This window comes from Erythrolamprus reginae, chromosome 2 (genome assembly GCF_031021105.1).
Source record: "Erythrolamprus reginae isolate rEryReg1 chromosome 2, rEryReg1.hap1, whole genome shotgun sequence".
Classification (NCBI taxonomy): Eukaryota; Metazoa; Chordata; class Lepidosauria; order Squamata; family Dipsadidae; genus Erythrolamprus; species Erythrolamprus reginae.
The window spans coordinates 106723661-106746047 of NC_091951.1; the positions used below are offsets into that span (position 1 = coordinate 106723661).

The 22387-nt window shown below is 35.9% G+C and overlaps 1 long non-coding RNA gene across 1 annotated transcript in view; it reads right to left on the reverse strand.

Annotated features, from left to right (window-relative positions):
* Window positions 1-7631: 7631 nt before the first annotated feature.
* The window catches only part of LOC139158524 (uncharacterized), a 38180-nt gene continuing 23424 nt past the window's right edge, over window positions 7632-22387 (reverse strand). The window contains exon 4 of the long non-coding RNA XR_011557706.1: window positions 7632-7869. This is a non-coding gene — a long non-coding RNA (uncharacterized lncRNA). The remainder of the gene's footprint in view (window positions 7870-22387) is intronic.

The following is a 22387-nucleotide window of genomic DNA, read 5'->3' on the forward strand; positions in this document are numbered from 1 at the left end:
GTGGAAAGAAATTCTACTTTAAGAATTTGTTTCATTCAGTTTCTTATCATTTTCCAAAATGGTTGAGCTTTAAAATATTACTATGAAATATATGAAGGGGGTTCCAACTTGATTACAACATCTCCAGCATCATTAAGAAAATGAACTGTCAGTTTTTACAATTTATACTGTGGTAATATTTTATCAGTAAAATATTTGATAGCAGTGTTCTCTAAGTATAATATTCTCTATAAATTTAATATTTTTTCTTTCACTGAAATTCCCATTGCTGCCTATCTATTATTCAGTGTAAATTCCAGATTTATTTGATGATACAGTGTTTTACATTTTATTATGGGATTTTCACAGGATTGAATTAGATAATTAAAAGAGCAAATACAAATTTGTGATAACAAATCTCCAACCATTACAATTCCTCTCTACAAAGTATGTAGAAAGACTAGCAGAGCTACTATTTCTGTATGGTTAATGATAGTAACATAACTTTTATGCTATCAGCTTATGCATTTTAATGAAGGTTTACATTCTTTTAAAGCAATGTTCTACTTTAGTAACAATACTCATAACAGCCAAACTGCTGCAATTAGAGATGTGCATTTTTACCAGAAACGGGTTCGTCCTGGTATGGAAAGGTTTGGCCAAACCAGTAGCAAACTGTTGGTGACATCACAGTGATGTCACATAATCGGTTCTGTTGGTGCTGATCTATGGACATTGCCAACTTTTTGTGGGGATTTTTTTAATTAATATTTTTTTCTTATGTACATTTGCAGAAGCCAGGTTTCTGGCATTGCGCATGTGACACCATATTATTTGGGGCTTTTTTGGGGAATTTTTTGAGAATTTTTGGCACTGCCACAAGACACGGCCAAAAGACATGGAAGTGAATCAGCAGAGAGGTAAGCTAGAACCCACCCGATTTTTACATTTAAAGAAAAGAAATATATTGAATCTCTAGTACCTCAGTTTAATAATATTTGTGTTTCTAAACAATCCAGTCAGATGGATTTTTTTTTCAGATTATTAAAGATATATGGAGAAAAGCAGACTGGGTTCAAATTCTGGCTCTACATTATGTCAATTTATTTATTTATTTATCTATCTATCTATCTATCTATCTATCTATCTATCTATCATTTATTTATTTATTTATTTATTTATTTATTTATTTATTTATTTAATTTTTATGCCGTCCTTCTCCTTAGACTCAGGGCATCTTACAACATGTTAGCAATAGCACTTTTTAACACAGCCAGCCTATTGCCCCCACAATCCGGGTCCTCATTTTACCCACCTCGGAAGGATGGAAGGCTGAGTCAACCTTGAGCCGGTGATGAGATTTGAACCTCTGATCCTTCAGATCTACAGTCAGCTTCAGTGGCCTGCAGTATAGCACTCTACCTGCTGCACCACCCCGGCTCTCTCTATATATATCTATATATATCCATATATCTCAATCCTCCTTTGCATGTCTAGATGGTAAATTAGAACTGATTTCCCTTACAATTTACTCAATTTGAACTTATTTTAATGTTGCTCAACATACTATACCCAAGGATGAACAATTTTTCTGTAAAGTCAGCAAGAAACCTTTAATTTTAAAAATGGGTGTGTCTATGTATAAGAGGAGAGACAAGAGTATTGCAACAAAAAGGAAAATTGTGTACAGATCTGAGCGAGAACGGTGAATTCTATTCGCTTCTGATGTGTATAAGCAATGGTTATACTTTGACTGAAACAGTTTAATCCAAAAAGAAAATAGCTTCCCCGGGAGAGGGAAGGAAGTGACAATTTCTGATATACGAGTGTTTATCCAACAAGATCATGGTACATGTGTTCTTCACCAATTATAGCAACAGCATACTTTTTTTATTAATTTCTTAAATTTATATGTAACCTGTCTGACTATTTCTCCTAACAGCAACCGGATTATTTTCCTCCATGTTCATTGATACTATTTTTAATAGTAGTTATAAAACAAACAGATGGGTTCTTCTTGGTACTTAATAAATGCTCGAGGAAGCCAAACTATCTTCTCTTCCTAGATTCTAGAGAAAGATCCTAATTTTTTTTTAAATGAAAAACAAATCCCAGAATACTTTTATTAGATAGATAGATAGATATTAAGCAGAAACTGCTCTGAACACATATTGCAAAGCTGATATATCATCTGGATGCAATTGGAAGTATCATTATTAGTATCAGATAACAGAGAACTGAAATTTTGAAGATAATACAAAGTGAATGCTTCCATAATTTTTATCATTGCTATAAATATAACATTGTTAGCGTGAAACTGATTCCTTCCTTGCTTACCAGCAATTCAGATAAGAACTCCCTGGGGTCCTCCAGTGATAATTACTTATTTATCTGAACCAGAAAGACTGCTCTTTTCATTGCTTGAAATCTCTTATTCTTTGCTGCTTGAATTACGCCACAGGTTATTATTGTGAGGAAGCTTTTTAAATAAACTTTGGGTTCTCACCAAGTACTCGCTGATATCCATCATCTTTTTTCCAAATCTCTTTCCCAGAGGAAAAGGGTTTTTAAAAACTTTACAGGAGACCATAGAAAGAGTGAAGTGAAACAAGCAAAACATGATCTGCAATACAAATAGGGCAGTTCAAAACATGTTGGTCTCTTCCTGTCTCAAACATTTGTTTTAAACGTAATGCTTATTTATTAAGAAAAGTGTCTGAAAATAAAATCATGCAGATATACACACATATAATTTTTGATTCTAAAAAGACAGCATCTCATATATTTCAGTATAACTTATGTAAACACAAAGCAAAAAGTACTTACAACTGGAGAACCACCTGATTTGAAATGGGCAGCATTAGCAAGGCAGTGTTTATTTCCACCTCTTTGTCATTTCTTTACTTTAATCTAGTTACTACCATTACTGCTTCTACCTCCTCTTTCAATACCTGCTCTTCTTTCCCTTCACAATTGCTACTTATCTCACCCTCTCATATGTTTTTGCTGTTGCTGCCACTATTTTGTTTCCATTATTTTGTTTTTACTCTACATTCTCATCCCTGCTCCCCCTATCAGTAAAAGGTCAGTTGAGTCAGTTGTTTACTACAGCTGGAAAATAGATATTAGTTTAAAGATTCAACTTTAAGCTGCCATCTTTGACTACTTAGCCAATAGATAGGTCATTGCACTTACCATCTTTTACAAAAAACAAAGATTTTGATAGCCCTACAATCTAGGCCTACTCAAGAAACAAACATTAAAGGGTTATTGGAGTGGTACATTAATTATACAGAATTTGAAAGCCTGCCTAAATATCCCTCTACTTTGTCTTTTACTAAGCAAACTAAGCAAGCTTACTTTGGAGTTTCTTCATCATATTTTTTTTCTTTCTCATGACTGAGTTTATTTATTTTATTTTATTTATTTTATTTATTCATTTGTCCAATACATAAATACATAGGAAGAAAAATAGACATGCAGTAATATATATAAGGTAAAGTGAACTTAGAGGAGACGATATATGAAAGAAATAAAATATATATGATAAGTGAGAGAAAGAAAAGACAATTGGACAGGGGACAAAAGGCACACCAGTGCACTTATGTACGCCCCCCCTTAGTTGGTTTTATTTACAAAATAGTTTTTCTCATCAGCACCATATCTATACTCCTCTGCTACATTATGCTGCGATTTATATTATCAGAAATTGCGAGAAGTCTATGGGACTCTCTACATTTAGATTTAGGCTATAGTGGTGCTTTTTCCAGCTTTGAAACTCACAGCAAGTCAACTTTAGAGGGAGCTGGAGGGTGAAAATTGTGTCATGTGGAAGTATCCTATGTCTACCTAATTTTTTTTAAAAGAAGAGGGGACAAGAAGGAAAAGCCTTGTGAATTGCAATTTTTTAAAGTCATTACAAATATGCATACATAATTCACAAAAAGCCATAAAATAGTCTCCCAAATATTTCCAAACATGATGCCAAGGATGGCAGGAGATATCTTTGAACACCAATTTTGAAAGGACTCTGAAACATGTGGTTTCCATGTTATAGTAGAACAATTGCTTATGCAGCAGCATCAACATTCTACATTATCCAATAATACTATCATTGCAAATTGGGAAAATGCTAAGTAGTAGTTTTTAATTCTGGTGCAAACTGTCTTCTTTTTCTTGCTGAAAAAAGAATGTTTGTTATGATTCCAGAAAGACAGATAAGAAGGCATTACTACCAGCCACCTTCATGTTGACCACCTATTGGTAAGCTTGGCCCTCTTCTTCTGAAGATTTTGTTGCAGCATAGTTACTTACTACAATATTAGTATGCACTGAGAGAAGTTTGTGCCCCTTCTTTCGATTTTTTTGGTTACACTGCTGTCCAGCGAGTCATCTTTAGCCTTAAATAATGAATTAGAGAATGTAATGCATTTTAAAGTAGGTGTCAGCCGCCAGGGATGGCTATTCAGAGGGGAATGAATGGCTCATCTCTGCTGAAACAGCCTTTTCTAAAAAGGACTTGACTGCCTTATAACATCTTATAAGAGATGCTTGGATTTCAATAGACAACTTTTAATAGATGTAAATTGGTCATTTTGCACAGAATAATGTTAATTTAGCAGCTGGACTAGAATAGCGGAAAAAATATAAATAAGAAATGACACCATGCCTTCCTAACCAACACTGACCCAGTCCAAACAAAATTATAAATCTTGTGGCACTGAGAAAACTGCTGTAATTAAACATGTGAACTTCCCCTAACTCTGCTTTGATCTATGGCAATGCCTCATTTTATCTATTTATTTTATTTTATTTATTTATTTTTTCCAATACACAATGAGGGTTTTAGTGGGTATATATCTATATAGAAACATAGAAACATAGAAGTCTGACGGCAGAAAAAGACCTCATGGTCCATCTAGTCTGCCCTTATACTATTTTCTGTATTTTATCTTAGGATGGATATATGTTTATCCCAGGCATGTTTAAATTCAGTTACTGTGGATTTATCTACCACGTCTGCTGGAAGTTTGTTCCAAGGATCTACTACTCTTTCAGTAAAATAATATTTTCTCATGTTGCTTTTGATCTTTCCCCCAACTAACTTCAGATTGTGTCCCCTTGTTCTTGTGTTCACTTTCCTATTAAAAACACTTCCCTCCTGGACCTTATTTAACCCTTTAATATATTTAAATGTTTCGATCATGTCCCCCCTTTTCCTTCTGTCCTCCAGACTATACAGATTGAGTTCATTAAGTCTTTCCTGATACGTTTTATGCTTAAGACCTTCCACCATTCTTGTAGCCCGTCTTTGGACCCGTTCAATTTTGTCAATATCTTTTTGTAGGTGAGGTCTCCAGAACTGAACACAGTATTCCAAATGTGGTCTCACCAGCATTCTATATAGTGGGATCATAATCTCCCTCTTCCTGCTTGTTATACCTCTAGCTATGCAGCCAAGCATCCTACTTGCTTTCCCTACCGCCTGACTGCACTGTTCACCCATTTTGAGACTGTCAGAAATCACTACCCCTAAATCCTTTTCTTTTGAAGTATTTGCCAACACAGAACTGCCAATACAATACTCAGATTGAGGATTCCTTTTCCCCAAGTGCATTATTTTACATTTGGAAACATTAAACTGCAGTTTCCATTGCTTAGACCATTTATCTAGTAAAGCTAAATCATTTACCATATTACAGACGCCTCCAGGAATATCAACCCTATTGCACACTTTAGAGTCATCGGCAAAAAGGCAAACCTTCCCTACCAAACCTTCCCCTATGTCACTCACAAATATATTAAGAAGAATAGGACCCAGAACAGACCCTTGTGGCACACCGCTTGTAACCTGACTCTGCTCAGAATACTCGCCATTAACAATAACTCTGTGATGTCTACGCTTCAGCCAGCTGCAAATCCATTGAACTATCCAGGGATTAAGTCCAATCTTCACTAATCTATCTATCAGCTTTTTATGTGGAACCGTATCAAAGGCTTTGCTGAAGTCCAGGTAGGCAATATCCACGGCACCACCTTCATCCAACACCTTTGTGACATAGTCAAAGAAATCAATGAGATTAGTCTGACATGATTTGCCTTCAGTAAAGCCATGCTGATTTGGGTCCAATAAGTTATTGTTTTTTAGGTGCTGATTTATCCTCTTTTTGAGTAGAGTCTCCATCATTTTAACTACAACTGATGTCAAGCTAACTGGCCTGTAGTTACCAGCTTCTTCTCTACTGCCCTTCTTGTGAACAGGCACAACACTGGCCATTCTCCACAAGAAGGGCAGTAGAGAAGAAGCTGGTAACTGATATACATAGTAAAATACATGAAGAAGGTTATAGAGGAGATGCTCATAGTAAAATATATCTAAGAAAGAATAGAAAATAAGGTATATCAATGAAAGAATAGAAGAGATATAGGAATAGAAGAAAGGTATAGGAGATATAGGAGAGCAATAGGCAGTGCCTCCTTTTCTCCGATCATATTTGAGCTATGGGAATGCTTGTCCCATAGATATATGCAAGCCACAGTATCTACAATAATTCTGTAACTCTTTTGAACTTTTTCTTTTTTTGTGAACCCTTGATTCTGTTCTTCTGATTTTCTGTGAAATGCTGATTATTCTAGATAGACCAGGGGTTTCAAACTCATGGATTTGTCACATACTTCTGATTGTACCTCTACCCAGTTTAGTGAAGGGGGAAAGTCTGGATACCTCACATGATGCCACCATGATGCCGCGAGTTTGACAGCTCCGAGAAAGAGGAAGCTACAATTATAATGGCAAAAGGTTTGGCTTTTTCTTTCTTGCTTAGACATCTCATGTGACTATGAACCTCTACTGAGGTTCATAGGCTAAATTATCACAATTAGCAGAATGCAATTTATTTAGGTGGCAAAATTCTAGCATTGTTTAATTACATATGCATAAAATATACTTTGAACCAAGCTATTAAGCCATTTATTTATTTTTGTTTACTTTCTTCCAGCCTTGTCAAGTTAAATAGACTACAGCTAAATACAGTAGAACTACAATTCCCAGAAGTTCTAGCTAACATTCTTTTAATTAAAAATTCTGAAAGGCAAAATGTCACATGCTGGAGTAGACAATCTTCTCTAGCAATAGTTTTATCCTCCCCCCTTTCCCCCTTTTTAAAAAAAGTTATCAACAAATCTGTATTTTATCTCTAAATCCTTGACTAACATCTTTTCTCTTTACCTCTCCTTCTTTGGGGTGAAGAAGGTGATTGGCCTCTGGCTTTATGCCAAAAGTGGGACCAGACAAATGCCTTAACCACTACACCACCAAAAAAAATCTGATATTAAGTAAGATGAAGTCTATAGTGGTTGATGTGTAACAGCCTTTCATGGATAAAAGCCAATACTTAATAATTAATAGCAACATTTACAGGATTGGAATTCTCCCTCAGCCAATTACACATAATTAAATTGTTAAACACCCAACTACACAGTACAGATTAATTGAAATTGTTGTTTTGTCTCATTGATCCTTGTTGCTGTAACACAACAGTACATTGGTTACATCCTACATTAGCACATTTGTAGTGTAAATGCCCTGAGGCAGGGAGCACTGACCTTTTCTACAGTGGTCTCTTATTTTTAACAAAGGCATTGGGTGTACAGTATGTAGCCTTTGTGCCCTGATGTGAATAACTCTACAGTTATGTACCTTGCCTTGGGTATCCAATGTCCTTCAATGCAGCCAAGTTAGTTTTTCTTGGGGCAGAATTTCCATATATGTCCAGTTCTCATTTGGAGCAAAAACTGAATGCACTCTTTAATCCTGGATGTACAATCATTCAGTTTCAGAAAACAGCTTTGGTCAATTTGTCCTTTCTGCTTCTTTTCCCAAATACGTCACTGTTGAATTTTTAAAAAATACATTTGGCAAAGAAAATGGGTAATACAATGGAAGCTTTGGCTGACTTGTAAAAATATATTGGCTCATGCCAAATTATCTATTCTAATTCAAGGCTGACAGAAAAGGTCTAATATAGTAGGGGGGAAAATAACAGAGAAGTATTATTTGCTCATGGATAATTTTTCTGAACTCTACCTGACAATTGTTCACAAATTTATGTCCCCATTTTAGGGAAGCCAGAACAATGGTACTAGCTGTCTGCTGTCCTGAATTGTATTTCACAAGGGTGTAGGCAAGAATGACAGAATCGGGTTAGGATACTCAGAAAATCTGAGAAGAGAAAAAAGCAAACAAATTACAGTTGGTTCATTTAGCTATTTCAAGATGAAATTCTAAAATTCTCTTTGTATCTCAGAATGCCTGGAACATTTGGAAGGGCTTCTGAGGATTTGATCCCAAAGAAATGTATGCACAAAGCCTTTGTTTTGAATGTTGATATTACATAGTCTCCAGATGCCCAGATGGTCCATTAATCTCTTTTTGAATATTGTGCACTTGAGCTCACTTGATATGTGACTTACATATGGATACACTGATAACTAGCTAGTGTTGTTTTGCTGTATTTGATGTGCAATTCTAATATCTTTGTGCAAAATATTCACATTGGGAAGATATAATTGTGCTAAGCTTTTGTGAACAAAACCTGGAGTTTTTAAAGCATTTTCTACCTATAGGGGGTGAGTGTATGTGAGTCAGTGCCAGGCCTCATATCATCTACAGTGAACTGAAACTATATTACACAATGTGCATAATAACAGTAGAAAGATTAGTTTCAGTTATGGTTTTTTTTTTCATTTTTACCATTAAAGAAATAAAATATTAAAAATCCTTAAATTCTCAAGCACATGAAATTGGAGAAATATTTACTGAGCAATCATATTAGACAATATTTCTGAATATTGCAATGGACCTTTGTTGCTACTTTATCATACTATTGACTGCAATCTATTCAAATTTCTTGCATTAGCTAATTGGATGATCCATTGTGTCTTTAGCTTCTTTGCAGGGATGGCAATTTCCATCTGTGGTTGTCTTCTCAATTCTGGTTTTGTATGCATTTGTTCTTAAGGCTTAGTTTTGTACAGGCAAAAATTACCCCCCTTTCTCTTTCTTCAATTTTTTCTGCTGTTAGCCATTGATATTGTTATCTGCTTTGCTTGCTACTTTTTTCATGTATTGGCCATGTTACATATCACTTTTCTATTCTTTATTTTGTCTTTCTTGTAGGCCAATTTGGGTTCTCCAATATCCAGGACATGGTATACTAGCTTGAGGACATCACCTTCACTGCCCTTCCTCCAGTGTCCCCTTTCTTTCTTCAGACAACTGTACTGTACATGGTAAGTAAAGTCTATCAACATTTTTGCATAAATGAAGGGTGTAATTTATTGTTCTTATTTTTGTGGGATTTCTAGCCAAGGCTTTTAGTTCTGCTTGAGACTATTACTATTCCACCTGTTTTTCTATTGACTGAAATTGCTCATATGTTAACTATCTTCATAATATTTCCTCGATTAAGTTTCAATTTTGAGATCTTTTTCAGCCTCATAATATATTCATTTCTAACCTTCTTGACAGTGTGCTTGATGATGTCAACTTAAGAATGTCCAGGTATTTATAGTGATCACCTTCCTATACACCACAGGTGTCAAACTCATGGCATCACATTGCTGTTCATCTGACATTTCATGATATTTTTTTTCACACAACTGGGATGGGTGTAATCTATGCATGCCGCATCTGGCCCATGGACTGTCAGTTTGGCGTCCCTGGTCTATACATTTGTTGTTATGTCCATTGTTGTTTTATTGTTTCCAGTACTTCCTTGATTGTTTTTGTTTCTAGGTAATATTTAGCTTTGGTCTTTTTATTCTTCAACTTTTCTTTCATCTGTTTCAACTTCCTTGCATCTGATCTTAGCATGCAGATCTTAATTTCCATCGTTATCTTCCATTTTTGTGGTGCATTGTTTGGTTTTTCTTTATTTTTGCATTCAAAATATTCAGTTATAACTTCATCTATGCTGTATGTTACTTGGTTTGTTTTTTGTAGTGAGCTGGCCCTTATATTTGATATTACAGTATTGGCACCTTTTAATATTTGTGCTAGTTGTTTCTTTGAATTATAAGCAACCTTATTGTGTTATTTTTGTGCTGTTCTAGATGCTCAGAAATTATTTTTTCAGTTTCTCTCCTTTTTTAATTATACAGCTTTGTTCTTTTTGAGGATAAGACAAAGGAGAAGGATGTCTGGTTTGGAAATGAAAGATATTCAATGCTGGGCTCCTCTAATGCTGACTTTCTCTGACTTGCAGCTTCAGTCTGAGTTTCTTCTGGTAAAGGTTTGATGTCTTTGTCCTGAGTAGATCTTTGCAATTCTCCCTATTCTGCTTCTATGAATAATTTATTTCATATTATAAATCAACATTGATCTGCTAACCTCTGTTCTGTTATTTCTTATGTTAAACGTTCTGTCCATTTTTTTTCAGCTATGCTTTTATTGTTGGAGTTGATTTGTAATAGCAGATCATTCTTTCTTTTTTCAATTTATATATAGTTTGTGATAGGTAAACAACTTTTTTCCATAGTCCTGCAGTGCTGGCCCTGGTTGCTCATTTCAAGATTGAAATGTTGTCAATGCATGATTTAAGTGTCACCCAAGGCTTTTTGGTATGGTGTTCAGTTTGTTGATAACTGTTGAGAACTCCACTGCCATAATCGTTCAACTTTTATTTTTAAATCTTCAGCTTAAGCCCATGTATGAAACAGCGAGTGGTCAGCTAATCTTTTGACACCAGCTTAAAAGAGGTCATACTTAAAGCCTATCAAAATCAAAAGTGTCAAGAGTCAAAACAATCAACACCTTATTTTATGAAGTTTCTCTCTGGTAATGTTATACTTCTAACTAGGGCTTTTGCCAGAGCTATCCTTGAATGTGGATCACTTGCCTGGAACCCACAGTCTATTTTGGACATTAATACATTAAAGAGGGTCTAGATGTATTTTAAAGAAGAGTATTCAACTCCTCCGATCACAATTAAATTCCTTATTCCAGTAGACTTGAAATTTTAGCCCTGGATAACCTTGAACTACGTCATGTACATTCTGATCTAAGCTTAGTACACAAGAGCATCTACCTTAATGTCCTACCTGTTAATGACTACTTTAATTTCAACCACAATAACCCCAAGGCTATTAATAAATGTAATGTGCTCTAATCTTGATTGTAGAAAATACAACTTCTGCAATAGAGTAGTAAATACCTGGAACTTTATTTTACTTTAACCACTTTACCTGATCCTCTAACCCTCATACATTAAACTCCCATGGACCTTACATGTTCCTTAAGAGGTCCCTGGGGGCGAAAGCGTGTATAGGTGCACCAACATGCCTACTGTCCCTGTCCTATTGTACCCATTTCTATGTACTCATATTATTATTATTATTATTATTATTATTATTATTATTATTATTATTATTATTATTATTTATTAGATTTGTATGCCGCCTCTCTCTGTAGACTCGGGGCAGCTTACAGCAATGATAAAAACAATATATAATAACAAATCTAATAGTTGGAATCTAAAATAACAATAATATATTTTAAAAAGTGTAAAAAACAAGAAACCCCAATATATAAAAACAAACATACAGTCATCATACACAAAAAACTACATAGGCAGGAGGAGATGTTTCAGTTCCCCCATGCTTGACGGCACAGGTGGGTTTTAAGGAGTTTACGAAAGGCAAGGAGGGTGGGGGCAGTTCTAATCTCTGGAGGGAGCTGATTCCAGAGGGTCGGAGCCGCCACAGAGAATGCTCTTCCCCTGGGTCCCACCAAACGACATTGTTTAGTTGACGGGACCCGGAGGAGACCAACTCTGTGGGACCTAACCGGTTGCTGGGATTCGTGCAGCAAAAGGCGGTCTCGTAGATATGTATTTATGACTATGTTTTGCTTCTTTATATCCATTTATTTGTGCCATTTTTCATGTGTTCTGTTTACTTGCACTTGTTGACAAACAAACAAACAAATAATTCTGAGGCTTAGAGAGGTCTCTAAAAATATTTCTTCTCTTTAATCATCCAAATTTGGCATGCAGATGAGCATATTGCTATACCTATAGAATCATTGCTGCAGCATCTGTGCAATGGCAATTTTATTCACAGAAATGGAGCATAAGATGACAAAACATTCCATTTTTTATCAAGTGAAAAGTTTTATTTATCTGCTGTGAGATCTATGTCAGGATATCACCTGTCAAAAATAGGACATACAGATCATGGTTGAGATTGTCTTCACTTGTCTGCCTCAGACGGAAGTTCTTCTCATGCTGGCAAGTCATTTTAAATGGACAAAATAGATTTTAGAAGTTTCAGTCCTGATCTAGCCATCTATTATCTGTCCAGTCCAAAACCTGAATTGATTATTTGTCTTTCTTGCTTTCCCTCCCTTCCTCCAGTTTAGAGAAATTGCTAAATGCATAGCTTTATTTATCATGAGCACTTTACCTTCAATTTATATACAAATTCAGAGCAATGTGTAATTGAAAGAAATTGTGTAAATAATACCACAAAAGTAATGTAAATATTTATTTGTTTATTTATTTATTTATTTATTTATTTATTTATTTATTTATTTATTTATTTATTTATTTATTTATTTATTTATTTATTTATTTATTTATTTATTTATTTATTTATTTATTTATTTATTTATTTATTTATTTATTTATTTATTTATTAGATTTGTATGCCGCCCCTCTCCGTAGACTCTCCGTAGATGTATAACTGCAGATGGTGAAAAGAATAATACTTGTATACTAATCTTCCACAGCATTGCAACTTGAGTCAAACATGCATGATATTCAGTTTTATCTTGAATGATCTCTTAGTTCATAATTCTTCATCAGAACTGACCGCATACTTTATTTTCTATAAATTGTTTATAATGCATTGGCTGGCCATTTGCTTATATTATTAGATATTCATTTTCCCTCATTAAAATGTGATGGGAAGTAAAGCCTATAAAGCTAAAGCTTGTGCTGTTTTTGCATACAAATATGAAAAGCATTTTGCATTTTTATACAGTTTTTAACTGAAGATTTTAATTGCAATAGTAGAAACAAATACAATTAAATACAATCTGAGAAAGGAGAAATAGGAATGAAAAATTAAAAAATGCAAAGAGAGAAAAAGAAAAAACTAAGAAAAAGAAAAAAAGAAAATATATAAAGAAGTTATTTCCCATCTTCATCACAAGTAAAAACATATTTGATAACTCTTTCCCTGTACAAAATTATAAGCAAATGTCTCTTTTTCCCATAACCCATCTGCCATCTTCTTAGCAATAATGATTGAGCTAACAGTCTTTCATTAAGGTTGCTTTTAGTATATTTTCAAGGTACAGTGATACCTCATCTTACAAACGCCTCGTCATACAAACTTTTCGAGATACAAACCCGGGGTTTAAGACTTTTTTTGCCTCTTCTTACAAACTATTTTCAGCAAAGCACCCGTTTTTGCGCTGCTGGGATTCCCCTGAGGCTTCCCTCCATGGGAAACCCCAACTCCGGACTTCCGTGTTTTTGTGATACTGCAGGGGAATCCCAGCAGGGGAATTCCAGTAACGCAAAAACGGGCGCTTCGCTGGCAACGCAAGTCCGGAGGTGGGGTTTCCCAGCGAGGGGCGCCTCAGTGAAATCGCAGCATTGCAAAAACACAGAGGTCCGGAGGTGGGGTTTCGAGGACTTCGGTGTTTTTGCGATGCTGCGATTTCACTGATGCTCCCTTCGCTGGGAAACCCCTCCTCCAGACTTCCGTTGCCAGCGAAGCACCCGTTTTTGCGATGCTGGGATTCCCAAGCAACATCGAAAAATCACGGAAGTCCGTGAGTTTTGGGCTTGCACGCATTAATCACTTTTCCATTGATTCCTATGGGAAACATTGTTTCGTCTTACAAACTTTTCACCTTAAGAACCTTGTCCCGGAACCAATTAAGTTTGTAAGACAAGGTATCACTGTATTCAATTTCTTTTTTGAGAAGTGATCATTGTAACTTTTGCAGACTATTCTATATATAACAATGTGCATGGATATGTGAAATCTAGGTTTGTGTGGACAATAGAGGAATTGCAATTATTAATTCATTGATTTCTTTTGTATCATCAAGTTAGTATCAACTTTTAATGACCATATAGATTCTCTGTATGACAGTTTGACCTTAACCCAGTTCAGATCTTCCAATGTTGCACCTATCGCCACTGTAAATGAGTCTAACCACCTTACTGTTGGTTGTCCTCTTCTCTTTTCTTTCCCACCATTAGAGCCTCATCTATAGAGTTAAGTCTTTGCATAAAGTGACCAAAATAGGATAATTTGATCCTGGTCATTTGTGCCTCAAATGAAAATTCTGAGTTGTTTTTTTCAATGAACTATTTGTTTGTTTCTTTGCTGTACATAATATTTCTCAGGAGAATCTCCAACACCCAAATTCAAAAGCATCAATATTCCTTCTCTCCTACTGTTTCAGTGTCCAACTTTCATTTCCATAGAGTAACACGATGGCTTGCTATAATCTTATATTATAGGCCTAAACACATCACAACATCTGAATATCATTTTCCAAGAACTTTATGACGGGTGCTATACCAAGTCTTAGACTGTTTTGTTATTACTGAACATTTTCATGAAATTGATTAAGCCATATTTTTTCATGATACCATTTTCAGTTAAACAAAGACAAGCATTGAACATCCCCATGTATAATTTTTACATTAAAATTGTGATTTATGTTTGTTTTTATTATTTGTATTCAAATTTTATATAAAGCTTTAAGAAACAACCATTTGATTCTGCCTCCAAAGCATTCTTTCCTTTGTCAACTGTCAAACATTGTCTGCTTATACTTTCTTTAGTCCACACTAGTTCTATTCTTTGTATCTCTGTGTCCTTGTTAATCTCGTGGAAGGCCACGGGGCTGGGAAATGTCCTTTATTTTAAGGCATGATTTAAAAGTGATGTGACAACACCATGATGTAAAATGCCAAAGCATCAGATCTTAGAGAATTTTGAAAAAGAACATTTCACGTGTCTATAAATGAAAACAGACATACTAAAAGCTTGTGTGTGCTGTTTATACCCTACTTTTTCACTACAAGAAGTAAGTTTCAGTTCAGAGAGAACTTTGTAAGATAGGATTCAATTAATATTGGAAACTCAGGACCTATCAAAATCTTCTATAATTTTATATGGAGGTAATATTCTTTTTTTTTTCCCAGAAGAAATCATGCCAGCATTTTTTTGAATACAAACCCAATATAAATTACTTTGCTTTTAAAAAGGGGCTCATCTAGGGATAGTAAGGTAAAACTAGCCTTATAATTAGATAGGAGGCATCAGAAATAGCTAGAGTTGGAGTAATAGGATATTTTTACTATACACGTTTGGCAAGTTTTCACCACGTTTGGTGAAAAAACAGTACAGGTAGTCTTTAGATTGTGATCTTAGTGGAGCCTGCCAATTAGAGTCAAAAATTGGAACAAAGTTAAATGAATTGTCTCAAGTAACTACCAGTCATCCCTGCTCTTCCAGTGTGTTCATTAAATGAATTCATGGGTTGTTAAGTGGAGTTCAGGCTGGGGGGAGGGAGAGAAGTATTGTGTGAAGCCTTATACAGGCACAAGCTCACCTGCTTCAGACCTCCCAAGGCCTCTCCATCCTGCATACAGGCCCACCGCACAGCTGTTTGGCCAAGGAGACACAAAGTAGGCCACACTGGTCTTTCCTAATTCTGCCCCTTCTTCCTTGCCTTACTGGGGCCAAGAAATACAAGTTCCCTAGTCTTTCAGAACTTTCTGTGCTGATCAGCTGCCCACCCCACCAGTTAGCCATGGGAAGATTGTAAGGATCTTCTCTCTTTTTCATGGCATTGAGAAGTACATCTTTGCATAAAAGGCAACTGCAGGATGAGCTTCCCCAAACCTTTTTCTTTGTTAACATCATTCCTCCTTTGCACAGAAAGTCACATTTCTTCAATAAGAATAGAGTAGAGTAGAATAGAACAGAATAGAATAGAATAGAATTCTTTATTCTATTCTATAAGTGTGATTGTACACACAAGGAATTTATCTGTCTGTCTGTCTATCTATCTATCTATCTATCTATCTATCTATCTATCTATCTATCTATCTATCTATCTATCTATCTATCTATCTATTGGATTTGTATGCCGCCCCTCTCTGGAGACTTGGGGAAGCTAATTTGTCTTTGATGCATATGTTCTCAGTGTACATAAAAGAAAAGATACATTTATCAAGAATCATGAGGTACAACACTTAATGATTGTCACAGGGTACAAATAAGCAGTCAGGAAACAGTCAATGTTAATATAAATCTTAAGGATACAAGCAACATATTACAGATATACAGTCATAAGTGGGAGTAGATGGGTGTTAGGAACAATGAGAAGACTAATAATAATAGTAATGCAGCCTTAGTGAATAGTTTGACAGTGGTGAGGAAATAATTTGTTTAGCAGAGTGATGGCATTCAGAGAAAAATTGTTCTTGTGTCTAGCTGTTCTGGTGTGCAGAGCCCTATGGCATCGTTTTGAGGGTAGGAATTGAAACATTTTACGTCCAGGATACAAGGGGTCAATAAATATTTTCACTTTTTTACTTGTGCAGTATACTGGTCCTGAATGGTAGGCAGGTTGACAGGTTGGCAGTAGTGATGGGTGAACCGAACCTGCACAATTCGGGTCCATACCGAATTTTGCAGTGTTCGGTATGCCGAACACGAACCCGAAATTTTTTGGAACTTCGGCAAAGTTCGGGGTCATGTTCGGCGTTCAGAGCTTTGATGTCACCAGCAGGTTGCTAAGGATGTCAAGGTGATCACTTCCTGGATTCCATGGAATCCAGGAAGTGATCACCTTGGCATCCTTAGCAACCTGCCGGTGATGTCAAGGCTCCACCCCCAGAATCTCTTCCTGGGAGGGATTCCCCAGCTCCTTCAAAGGGAGGTCTTCACGTAAAAATAAACATTGTTATTTTTACATGAAAGGACACTGCAACGGTGCTGCAAGCAAAGGGCGGTCCTTTCACATAAAAATAAACATGTTTATTTTTATGTGAAAGGACCGCCCTTTGCTTGCAGCGCTGCTGTGGCGTCCTTTTTCGTAAAAATAACAATGTTTATTTTTACGTGAAGACCTCCCTTTGAAAGAGCTGGGGAATCCCTCCCATGAAGAGATTCCAGGGGCGGAGCCTTGACATCACCGGCAGGTTGCTAAGGACGCCAAGGTGATCACTTCCTGGATTCCATGGAATCCAGGAAGTGATCACTTTGGCGACCTTTTCTTCTTTTTTAAAAAATATTTTTTATTGATTTTTAACAATTTAACATCACACAACATAAAACAGTGCATAGTGAATTGTGCCCACCACCCCGGCATACACACATTCCCCACCACCAAATTGGGGGTATTTCTTGTATAGTCCACTTAACCCAAGAGCAATATATCTGTTTACATATTATAGAGTGATTCCAATTTATTTCTTGTAGCTTGGTCTCGGATTCTGCTCGTCGTATATCGTCTTACCTTGTCCCACCGTCCCATCAGCTGTCCCAACTCAGTTTCATTATCCAAATTTATCCTTTTTTCCATAATTTCAAATTGAATATGGTCCACCATGTACCTATACCAATTTTGCATTGTCCATTTTGTCGCATCCTTCCAACCCAGAACTATTATTGCCTGAGCGCTTTTTATTGCTGCTTTTTTTATTTCTCTAAATTCTCCCATCGCATTACTTTTTACTAGTACTGCCATTTCCTTAGTGATTGTCCATTGTATATTTAACATTCTATTGATATCCTCTTTCACTTTTTGCCAAAATTCCTGCACTATCGGAAATTCCCAAAACATATGCATAAACACTCCTTTGTCTTGACAACCATGCCAACAATTCCCCCTGACATTCTGCTGAAAATGTGCGGATTGAACGGGAGTGAAATACCACTTATGTAATATTTTCCTTCTCATTTCCCTGATTCTTGTATTTTTAATTTTCCTTATATCTTCTACTATATTTTCCATTTCTTGTACCTCTACTAATATCTCATTTTGCCACCATTTAGTCAATCCATCGATCGTATCCCCTTCTGACTGCACTAGCAATTTGTATATATTAGTTGCTTGCGCCTTTATCCCCTCACTTTTTTCTCTTATTATTTTCTCTAACCCTGTCTCCTCCCTCCATAATACTTCTTTATTCTCCCTTTCATTTAGATATTTACATATTGCATTTATTTGTAGCCACCTTCCCTTACCTAACCACCATTCTATACGATTTCTACTTGGCCTGCCATCCTTCTCGTATAACTGTTCTATCTTAGTTATCCCTCTTCCCTTCAACTCTCCTATAACCCTATTTAAGTTAGTTTCATTTTCTCTATTTATTACATAAAGTGATGACAGTTTAGATTTATATAATCCTATTTTCCCCTGCCATTTTTTCCAAATTTCCATAGTCCCTTTCATTGGGCCTATTAATTTACCTATGTCACTTCTATTCCACTTTCTAAAAATTAATTCTCTATTGTTCATCCCGTTTATCTGTTTTTCCAATTTCACCCATTTATTTTCACCTAATTGCAACTCCATTAACCTTTCCATTTGAAAAGCTTCCCTATACAGCTCCAAACATGGAACTCCCCATCCCCCCTCTTTTTCATTTGCAATTAACCACTTTTTTCTTATTCTTGGTCTCTTGTCTTCTTCAATCCAATAATTTAGTTTTTTGTCCCACTCTTTAACCTTACATACCGATAGCCCCCCCCCCCCCCCCCCGACAGCACCTGAAATAGGTACATCATCTTGGGAGCTATCATCATTTTTAAAGCTCTTATTTTAGAGAGTCTCCTTAGCTTTTTATCTTTCCAGCTCCTCATCTGTTTCAACATTTTCCTCCATATTAATCTATAATTAATCTCTTCAATTTTCACTGGGTTTTTCAATAACCAAATTCCCAAATATTTTATTTTTTTAAGTCCTAATTTCAACCCTGATTCTTTCCTAATTTCTATCTGTTCTCTCGGATCTATATTTAAACACATAATCTCTGATTTTTCCATATTAACCGACAGTCCCGATTCCTGCTTAAACTCTTGTAAAATATTTATTATACCTTTAATCATCTCCATCGGGGTCTGGGTCAATATAATTGCATCATCTGCAAATAAATTTATTTTCATTTCTAATTCCCCTATTCTATATCCTGCCTAAGTGTTATCTTGTCTTATCTTATTAGCTAAGATCTCTATTGCTATTACAAATAATTTTGGAGATAAAGGGCATCCCTGCTTGGTGCCGTTTAATATTTTAATACTCTGCGTTCTTTGTCCATTCACTCTTATATACGCTTCATTTCCTTTATAAATCTCTTTTATAGTTTCACAAAATTTCCCCCCCATATTTAGTTCATTACATAATTTATATAAATAGCTATGGTTAACTTTATCAAACGCTTTATAAACATCTAATTTCAAAATTCCCAATTTCCTTTTAGTAGCGGTAGCATGGTGCATCACATTCATTACATTTCTAATTGGTTCACTTATTTTCCTTCCCTTCACGAATCCATATTGATCCTCTTCAATTATTTTTGGTAAAATATTTTCTAATCTATTTGCCAGTATTTTCATAAATATTTTATAATCCTGATTTGCCAAACTGATCGTACGGTAAGACCCAGGCTCTCTTAAATCTCGACCCATCTTCGGAATGGTAACAATTTCTGAAAGCTTCCAGGTCTGCGGGATATCACGATTTAACAATATATTATTAAACAATTTCCCCAAATGCGGCAACAACACATTCACATAAGTTTTATAGAATTCCCCTGTAAACCCATCTGGGCCCGGTGCTTTGGCTTGTTTTAACCCTTTAATTACTCTAGCAATTTCATCTTGTGTAATTTCTGCATTCAAAATTTGTTTATCTTCTTCACTTACTATTTTCCCAACCTTGAGGACTCCTATCTTCACTTGCTCCTCTTTATACAAATCTTCATAATATTTTCTCATTATCTCCTCTAACTGGTCATTACCATATCTAACCACTCCACTAGTGTCCCTCAATGCTAAAATACATGATTTTTCTTTCCTCTTCTTCAGATATCTCGCCATTTGCTGCATTGATCTTGTCCCCCAGCTCTGTATTTTTTGTCGCATCGTCATTCTCATTTTGTTCCATTTAATCTCATCATACACCATCAATTGTTTCTTTTTCAATTTCAATAAACTATTCCAATCTCTACTTTTCGTTAATCTTAACTGCTCTTGTATCAAATCTATTTCCCTTATCTTCCTTTCCCTCTCTCTACCCCACCTCTTCCTAATATCCGCTTCCATACATATACATTGTCCCCTCATGAAGGCCTTACATGCATCCCATACAATTGATTGTTTAATACCACCCACATCATTAATTCTAAAATATTCTGATAACTCTGTTTGCAATTTCTCTTTATCTCGTTCCCTAGCAGTTACAACTGCATTATATCTCCAAATTCTTTGATTACGTTCCTAAACTATTTCCAATTCTGCCAATAGTGGGGCATGATCTGATATCCATATACTTTTAATGTCTACTTTTTTAACTTGTATATTGCCTCCCCTATTCATTAATATGTAGTCTATGCAGCTAAATGTATGATATCTTGCTGAATAATATGTAGCTCTGTTTAAAATATCTGCATGTAGATCCACCATATTAAGTCTGTTTAAATGTAACATCCTGCTATTTGCAGTCCCATTTGTTAATTGCATATTAAAATCTCCTGCCAAAAAAGTTGAGCCCTCCATAAAGTTGTCTAACTTCCTCTTAGTATTTATTATAAATTGTTTTGTTTTCACATTTGGGGCATAAATTGCTGCTAATGTCAGCTTCTTTTGATTTATTTTCCCTTTAACAAATATCCACCTTCCTTCTCTGTCTTTCTGAATTCCCACCTCTTCAAAATTAATCCTCTGATGAATCAGAATCGCTGTGCCTCGGCTATTTTGTGTTCCTCTAGATTCAAACACCCATTTCCAATTTCTATCATTAATCAATTTATCCCTTCCTCCCGTTCTTTTATGTGTTTCTGTCAAAATCATAATATCCACCTTATATTGCTTAGCCATCCTTAATATCCTAAAACGTTTCAAATCCGATCCCAAACCATTCACATTTAAAACCATTATCTTACACTCCATCATAATATACCAAAATCACCCTTTTCCCCTCTTGTTTTGCCCTTGGTTTATTTTTGCCCCTTTCTTTACCCCTATTACCCCCCCCAACGTGCCTCCCCCTGTGCTCCCCCCACTAAGTGGGGAGAAGACAAGAAAAAACCTTGCCCATACATGAGGCACATTATCTGGATTGCGTTCCCATTTCACTAGCTCCTCTTTCAACCCTTTTTAATTATAATAAAGAGAAAACTTCTCCCCCCCTCCTTTCTCCTTTAAATAATTCCTTCTTTAATTTTAAATTCTTAAACCACCTTTTTCTCCCCCTTAGACTTCCCCCACTGAATGATAGATATACAGGAATCCCAAGGCATCTCCAAGAAAAATAATAATAATAATAATAATAATAACAATAATAGTAATAGTAATAATTCTTTTCCTTTCTTTCTTTTTTTTTTCACAACAAGACAAGGGACCAAACACCATCACTTTCTGGCTCTCTTCTCACGCAGAGCCTGTGTTTTTCTCTGCTCCTTTCTGATGGCCTCCACCTGCCCACTTAACTCCTTCAGCTGCTCTTCCCTTCATCTTTCCTCCTCGTCTGGGGCACTCCGACCGTCAAAAGCCTCTTCTCCTTCATATGCTAGTGCTCCAGTTTCATCAAACTTAATCCCCAGTTGATCCAATAAAGCCTTTCCCTCCTCCAATGAACGTGCTCTGTACATTTTATTTTCCTGGAACACCAAGGTGGCCACTGGGTAGCCCCAGCTAAATCTGGTTCCACTTTGATATAACCGGCTTGCAATTGGTTTCAAAACAGCTCTCGCTCTCAGAGTTTCCCAGGAAAGATCCCTCAGAACCCTTATCTCATTTCCATCTTGTTTAAGGCTCGTAGAAGTCTTCAAAGATTTATAAATCATCTCTGCTTTTTTTTCACTGAGGAAAGCGACAATTATGTCTCTCTGCCTCCCGTCTCTTCTCGGGGCCGCCCAGTGAACTCGCAATAAATCTTCCAAGCTGACATGTACGCCTGTCTGTTTATTTAACCAAGCACAGACAGCTTCTGTTAACTTTGAATCAGAGGCAGAATCCATTCTGAACCCACGTAAACGCAAATTCCTTCTTCTCTGTCGGTCCTGCAAATTAGCAATTCTATCATTCATTTGTTTTATTTTTCCATCGTAATCCGTCACTTGTTTTTCAACTTTCTGTATCTTTC